Source organism: Micromys minutus, assembly GCF_963924665.1.
Source record: "Micromys minutus genome assembly, chromosome: 17".
In the NCBI taxonomy this organism is placed as follows: Eukaryota; Metazoa; Chordata; class Mammalia; order Rodentia; family Muridae; genus Micromys; species Micromys minutus.
This window is the reverse complement of record NC_137952.1, coordinates 2,547,437-2,555,245: the sequence shown is the minus strand read 5'-3', so window position 1 is coordinate 2,555,245 and position 7,809 is coordinate 2,547,437.

Below are 7,809 nucleotides of genomic sequence, written 5' to 3'. Positions count from 1 at the left end.
CACAATCACAACTCTAACACCTGATAGCTTCTCATACAGGTTTATGCATTCAATTCTCAATCCACAAACCCTCTACACAAAAAGATTACATCAAATGGACAAAGATACAAACTTCCCTTCTATATAAAATATTAGGCCTATAAAATCCTTAAATTTTCATAGCTACTTAATGCCAATAAAGCCCACCTGAATCTAATTCATCCTTCTGGATCTCCATCTTGGAACTCCCCTCCCTCGTCCTCTCACCTCTGACCCTCCCTCATCCTCTCACCTCTGACCCTCCCTCTCTACTTTCCTTACCCCACTCAGTCACTGGCTCTCCTTTATTTTACTAATTAAAATGGGAAGGTTCAGATGAAGTCACCTCATGAGTTTGTGACTAGGCAGCCCTTCTTGGGGAAGTAAATTAGCATTAAAATACAAACAACTTCAGGACAATCTACAACTTGTGACTGGCAGGTTTGCAGAGCCTGAGGGTAGAAGAAAGAGCCTACTCTGAACCTCAAGTTTTTGGTGCAGACAACAAGCAAGAAAGGAGGTTCAATAGGGTGGGGCAATCGGGTATAAAAACCTGCTTGCTTTTATGTAGTGTAACAATTCTTTCTTTCCTTTCATTGTTGTAGTTATTGCTGTTATTGTTTTCTCTGCCCTGTCCTGGACTTGCTTTGTAGCTCAGGCTGGCCTTGCCATAGATATACCTGCCTCTGCCTCCTGAGTGCTGGAATTAAATAAAGGCCTATGTCACCATGCCTGGCCTAAATTACTTGTTTATTGCCGCGATAAAACGCCATGACAAAGAGGTGCTTATAGGAGTTTATTTGGGTTTGCAGTTCCAAAGGCATATGAATCCCTCATCCCAGGAGAGTAAGGCAGCAGTGACAGGCATGGCTACAAAAACAGGAAGCCAAGGGCTCACATCTTGAACCACCAGCCCCAGAAAGAAAAAACTAGAACCCTCAACTTTCTTCACCTGCTGGTTACCAGGTAGCAGTGACTCTTTGGGGCTTGGAAGGAGCATGGCCCCTGCTTCCCTTGAGTGGGTCTCCTCCTCTCCACACAGTTGGGAAGAGAAGAGTGGACTTGTTGGTTGTTATGGCAACAAGGGCTCCCAAGATGGAAGGAAGGGAAAGCCTTGCTCCAGAGTTGCCATAGCAACCTGGATCCTCAAGGCCAGCTTTGAAGACAAAAACTACACACACACACACACACACACACACACACACACACACACACACCAACTTAACAAAGAAAGTGACCAAGTGACTGGGCTTTCAGGGTTCTTCATGACCCAGAGAGCAACAAAGGACGTGAAAAACATCTTTTGTCAAGGTGTCCAGTCTTACAGCTGATTTCAGACTTCAGGCAGGGGATATTCTGCTTTTCTGAGAAAATAGCCAGAATCTGCACATCATACACATACTAAGCAAACATTTAACTGAGCCTACTGTGTGCCCAGAACACCGTGACAGGTAAAACTTCTGTCACGGTCTCATGGTGGACAAGCCTGCTGTGAGGTGGGTGGAAACAGCCCAGCGTTTTCTGAGGAGCATTTGGCCGTGAGCACGGAAGTCCCACCTCAGACTCTGCCTGCAGCATTGCCCCAGGGGGCTGGGGTCGGGGCTGCACTGTTCCCAGCAGGAAGAACGAGGAAGAACTGGAACGCCAGGCCTGCCAGCCAGCCCGGTGGCAAACATCAGGGTCTGGATTCCAATTCCCAGAACCCAAGTGAAAAGATTGGGTGTGGTTGGGTGAGGAAGCAGAGAGAGGAGGATTTCTGGCTTTCCAGCTGCTGATCTAGAGTCAGTGAGACACTCAAAGGCAAAAGGTAGAGAATTACAGAGTGGAACACCCAACCTCCTCCTCCTCAGGCTCCATACAAGTGTACTCAGGAGCTTAAGCCTATGCACAGATGCATATATCTCCTCCCCCAACACACACACACAGATACTCACACACTCACAGACATACACACACATACACACTCACACACATACACACTCACACACACATTCACACGCATACACTCACACACACACACACACACACACACACACACATACACACGGGGGTGGGGCAGTGGAGATCAGGTAAATAAACATCAGAGTTACTGAGTGTGTCAATTGAACAGCTGTATGTGGGTAGAGAAAGGCCAGCTGGTCGCAGCCTCGCAGGAGCCATGCATTGGCCAATAGAGTCAAGGATGGGCATGTGCATGACTGCGGAGCTGTCCAGGCAGTTCAAAGAGTGTATTTGCATTTAGGATGTAAACTTGAGAGGTAGATAGGCTAATGGACATAGAGGAGATCTGGGGGTGAGACACTGGCCTTAGCCAGTTTTAATATGATGTAGAAAACTTCAGCCAATATGTGTGGTCCAGGGCCTCTAAGGGGCGGCAGGAGGAGGTGAGGCCCTTGCATTATTTATCCCAAGAAGGCAGAAAGGCTGGAAACATAGCAAGAGCAGAGGCTGGGAAGCTTGGGGCTCTGAGTGGTAAAGATGGCCGCAGGCTTGATGCAGAGAAGGACATGGGGAGGTAAAGACCTAAAGGTCCCTCTAAGTGGCCATGAGTAAGAGAGCGCCAGCTCAGGGATAGACCTTGGTAAGCTGCTGGGGTCCTACAGGGAAGATGAGATGGAGACACCAGGGCATAAGGAGAAGAAAGGGCAGTAGGTGCCAATGAAGAGCTCATAGACTTACATCTGTTGGAACTGGAGGGACTTCCTCAGCCTTCAGATAGGGGATTACAGGCCCCCACAGGATGAGGCAAGGGGCTGTCTCAGGCTTTTACGTTTTCTCTGAGCCTTTTGCAGGGCTTGGCTCAGTTCTTCCAAGACCTGAACCTTTTTGCCTCCCGATTGCAGCGATCCCAACTGAGCTGGAGGCAAAGCTGAGGCTGCTGCCTAGGAGCCCCTTGGGAAGGAGAAAGGAGAGAGGAAGAAGGTGACCTTTGATGGCAGAAAGCCAGGACCACTCTCAGAACTCAGAGCCTACTTAGATCAAGCACCCTAAGCACAGAAACTGGGGACAGAACAGGACACTGAGAGAGGGCACTCTGGCACCTGCCTTTCTGGTTCCTTACAAAGGCAGTACTGGGACAGTCAGAGGTCCTAGGCACAAGAGCTGGGCCCTGGGATCTGGTGTCTTCCTGTCCTGTAGCCCTATGAGCTGATCTGGAACATGCCATCTAGCTGTCGGAGTGCCTGGAACACAGGTGGAGAAGGGCCACATGGCACATTGCATTTTCCTACAAAAGAAAGAACCTGGGCTGAGGAGAGAGGGTTGTGCCATCCTGTCTGCTGTCGGCATCATCTGGTGACTTCAGAGAAGACACAGCTCTGTGGACACTGATCTGAAAAAGACACCCAGTGAGGAACAGGTTACCTGTCACACAAGCTTTGGGAACCCCTAGACACTCTTCTTCCTCTAAGAGAGACTACCCTGTCTATTGTGAAAGAAGCCGTGGTCCTGTTTAACATAGCACCTCCTCCTTTCCAGAAAGCTTGTTAGCCGGCTGCAGAAAGTAGGTTCCATGCAGCATATGTTGGCAAGAACTGACCTTGTACAGGAAGCCAGTGATAGGGATTTAGCTGGGTGGTGAAATACTTACCTGGTCCACGTGAAACCCGGGATTCATCTCTAGCATGGCAGAGGGAGAGGAAGGAGAGGAAAGGGAGAAGGGAAAGGGGAAAAGAGGGGGTAAGGCCAAAAGAAAGTGAAGGAATACAAAAAAAGAGAAAGGGGAGGCAGCCCTTTAAGTGGGCTCTCAGCAGGCTGAGTGAAGGACAGACACATCTCCCTCTCTCAGATCACAGCAGGACAGCTCGCTCCCTCCCAGTCGCCCCCGGCCTGGCACGAAGTTAGCTGGTGAAGCTTTTGCAGGACTCAGCAGCCACCTCAAAGCTTGGCTGTGGCCGAGTCTGCTGTAGCTCAGGGACCAGCGGCTTCCAGGTGGGAGATGGGGTCGGGCATCTGGAGCAGCCGCCACACAGATGTCCCTGCCTGCCTCCCGCTTTCCCTAATTCCAATATTTGGCTGCTGCTCTTGCCTAATTCATATTCCAATGTCAACACTGCATAATCTCCCACAAACAGTGCCGCCCTGAGGCTGGGAAAGAGGAAGGGACAGGAAAGCGGGGACACGGAGACCTAAGGGGGAAAAGGAAAGAAACAGGGAGGCATGAGCCAAAGACAGGAAGCTCCACACCCCTAGCAGGGAGCGCTTCCTGTAAGACACCCCAAAAATCCTGGAGGGACAGATATGTGGGTCTGAGGACATCAGTCAGTGCCACAGGACACACTCTGCTCCATAAGGATGATGTTCCCTTTGTGCCCAGAAAAGGGGACCCAGAGACTCCCCACAGTGATCAAACTGTGTGCTCAACTTGTATGACCTGCACTAAAGGTGGTGGGACTTCTGCCTCCCAAGTCCGGATGCTTGGGTCTCCACCTCCAGCTTAGCCTCTAAATGGCTGTGTGGCCTTAGGTAAGTCTCCCGACCTCTCTGGCCTCCATCTCCTTGACTAAATGAAGAAGAAACACCACCAGTGCCATCTCCAGCCACTGAGGAAGAGAGACGAGCCTCCTGGGAAGCAGCCAGGTCCTAGTGGCCCGGCCTGTGTTTTAAAGGCGGCTGGGCACAGGGAGAAGTTACTACTACTCAGGAAACAGAAAGAGCAGGAGCTCTCCCTCCAGACTCTGAGCTGGGCAGGGAAGGAGCAGGGCCAGCAGAGGACTGACCTCCCATAAAACACAGTCCTTCCAGGAGGGACTAGAATGAAACCCATTTTACAGGGGGAAACTGAGGCTCAGGAGTTAGCTCAGGACACTAGAGCAACTAGGAAACCAAACCTGTCAGGGCAGAACCAAGCTGGCTCCAATCTGTCCACGCTGAAGGAACAACTAAGGAGTGGTCATCTCCACCACCTGGGGATAGAGGCAGAGAGGGTAACTCCTACAGGCTCCCCCAGGTCCTTTTCCAGCACCCACTGTCCTCTCAAATCTCCTGCCCCACCCCTCCCTCCCTCCCAGTCCAGTACTTGTCTTCTCCCTAGGATCCAGTGACCTCCTAGAGCATCTCCCCAGGGCTGCATCCAGTCAGACTTCCTGAAGAGGATTACTAATAAAACTTCGATTTGCATGTGAATCTAAAGGCCCAGGAGGCGATTTTAAGTTAAAGTCTTAGTTCGCCAAGGCTGCCTGCTTATCGCTTATCTTTTGGTCCTATGTGTGCCTCTGATCCTTCCTGGGCCTGACCTGGTTGGCTCATTACTGGAAGGAGAAAATTTTTAAAAATTAAGCAAGGCCATTTCTTGAATACCTACTATGTGCCATGCTTATCCAGAAACTACCAAAGAGGTGACAATTTGAAGAGAATGAGAAGTCACCTTTCTTTCTAGCCTAGGGGAGAGATTGAATAGGGCTCCCATTTCAAATATCTCAGATGCAGCTCAGAGAATGCTCACTTTCTGGTCAAAAGGCCATGGGTCCCTAGCCATGGGCTCTGTCTCCAGATATGGTACTTACGGAGAAGCCACTTTATCCCAGGATTGCCAGTTACATGCCATCCTGGACCCTGGGCAATGGCAGGCCAAGAATATGCCTGCAATAGATGTTTCCCCTGTGTCAAGGACATTCCAGGGACGGGTGATATGTGGCCTCTGTTTCACAGGTGTCACCTGACCACCTCAAGTCCATAACCAGGAAATGTCAGAAGCTGACACAGGAGCCCAGGGCTGCCTCTCTCCAGAGTCCACACTAGCTCCATCCCGACAGCTACCCTCAGTGAGAGCAACAGCTAGGAGAAAGGACAAAAAGAGCACGTGGAGAAGATGATGGGAGAACAGCCCGTCACAATCAGGGATGGTCTCAGACCGAGTCGGGGAAGGGCCACATTGTCACAGGTTCACACAGCAGAAGAGTCTAGGGTACCGGTCTTCACACTGGGGACTATCTGAGGGTATGTAGGCCCAGGTGGAGTGGCTGCACCAGAGTCTGAGACAAGTGACAGGATGCAGTAAGTGGCTAGGTTAGGGACCATCAAGCAGGAAGTTGCTGCAGTAGCCTCAAGCAACTTCCAGCCACTAAAGCTGAGAGAGAGAGAGAGAGAGAGAGAGAGAGAGAGAGAGAGAGAGAGAGAGAGAGAATGAGAATGCCCTTCTCTTAAGGTATTAGAGCTTGATAGCACTCTCAGACGGCTTTTGGTGAAATAACTCGTACCTCATTCCTTGTGAATAGGACCTTATAAACAATTTGGGTGGGTTGGGGGGTCTGGTCTGAGATGTGCTCCACGGGGTGTCTTGTTCACCTGTTTCTGGAGTGAACCAGGGCTAACTGAGCAGGTACAGCCCCCCCCCCCCCGACCAGGAGTCTGTTCTGGGCATGCAACATGTTAGCTGCACATTTAAAACAAAGGACACACACTCAGAATGAAAGACCAGGATAAATCCTGACCCCCTAACAGGTAAAGTAGAAGACCCCTAGCAGGTAGAGTAGAGCCAAAAATGTAGAATAGCAGGTTCAGTGACTCTACTTCAGGAACTGACTGACCATAAAAACATAAAAGTTAAATAACACATTGTAAACAATCTTGAGAAACCGGATGTTCCCCTCACGATTCTTCACTGGTAATTTTCACCTTATAGGCAATCTTGAGAAACCAGGTATTTCCCTTATTCTTCACTGATATTTTTGGTATTCTCCAATGACGCACACCCCCATTGTGGTTTGTTTCCTTTAAAACCCCCATCTCCCAGCCACTCGGGGTCAGACTCCTCTACTCCTGCGTGGGATATGAGTCTCGACCCCAGTGCACTGGTCCATTAAAAAACCTTGTGTAATTGCAGCAGGAACGGTCTCTCGTGAGTTTTTGGGGGTCATGTTATCCCAAGACTTGACTGAGGGTCTCCCCTCTGCGGGGGTCTTTCAAGACAAACAGAATGTCACTGTTCCCTGACTGACCCACTGGCCACAGTCACAACCTTCAACAATCCTAACGCATCAGCTCACAGAGCTTGCTGAGAGTGAACTCCCAGGCTACAGGACTGACCATGTTTCTGTGTCTGCTCACAGCCTCTCTCACTGTTCCCTGGTGCTGCTCAGAAACAGTTTCCAGGGCTGCAGAGATGGTCAGTCGCTTGTTATGCAAACATGAGGATCTGAGTTCAGATCTCCAACACCCAGGGGTGGCAACTTGCCAGTAAAACCAAGGTGAGTGGTCAGATGGGCCCTGGAGTCCACTGGCCAGGTAGCCTAGTTGGACAGAGGAGTTCCAGGTTCCACAAGAAAAGCTGCCTCAAGAAAGAATAGGTACCGTGATTGAGGAAAACACCAGATCTCAACCTCCACAGGAGCATATGCAGACACCCACATGAACACACACAGTGCAGTGTCCCTCCCACCAGGCTTGCTCATGCACACCCATAATCCTACACCTATAATTCAAGGAGGCAAAAGCAGGAAGGTGGAGAGGTCATAGTCATCCTGAGCTATCTAATAAGTTGGAGAACAGCCTAGACTACAAAGTCTTAGAAAGATAGATATATAGATAGATAGATAGATAGATAGATAGATAGATAGATAGATAGATATTCACATACATACACATGTAGACAGAGAGAGAGAGAGAGAGAGAGAGAGAGAGAGGGAGGTTGTATTTTCTGCATTGTACTCCAGCCCCATGGAGCCAGAATCTTAGCATACAGAGACTAGAAATCTATATTTATTATTTTTATGTGTGTAGATGCTTTGCCTGCTAGGTCTGTGTACTGGGTTCATGCAGTACCCATAGAGGCCAGAAGAGGGCATCAGGTCC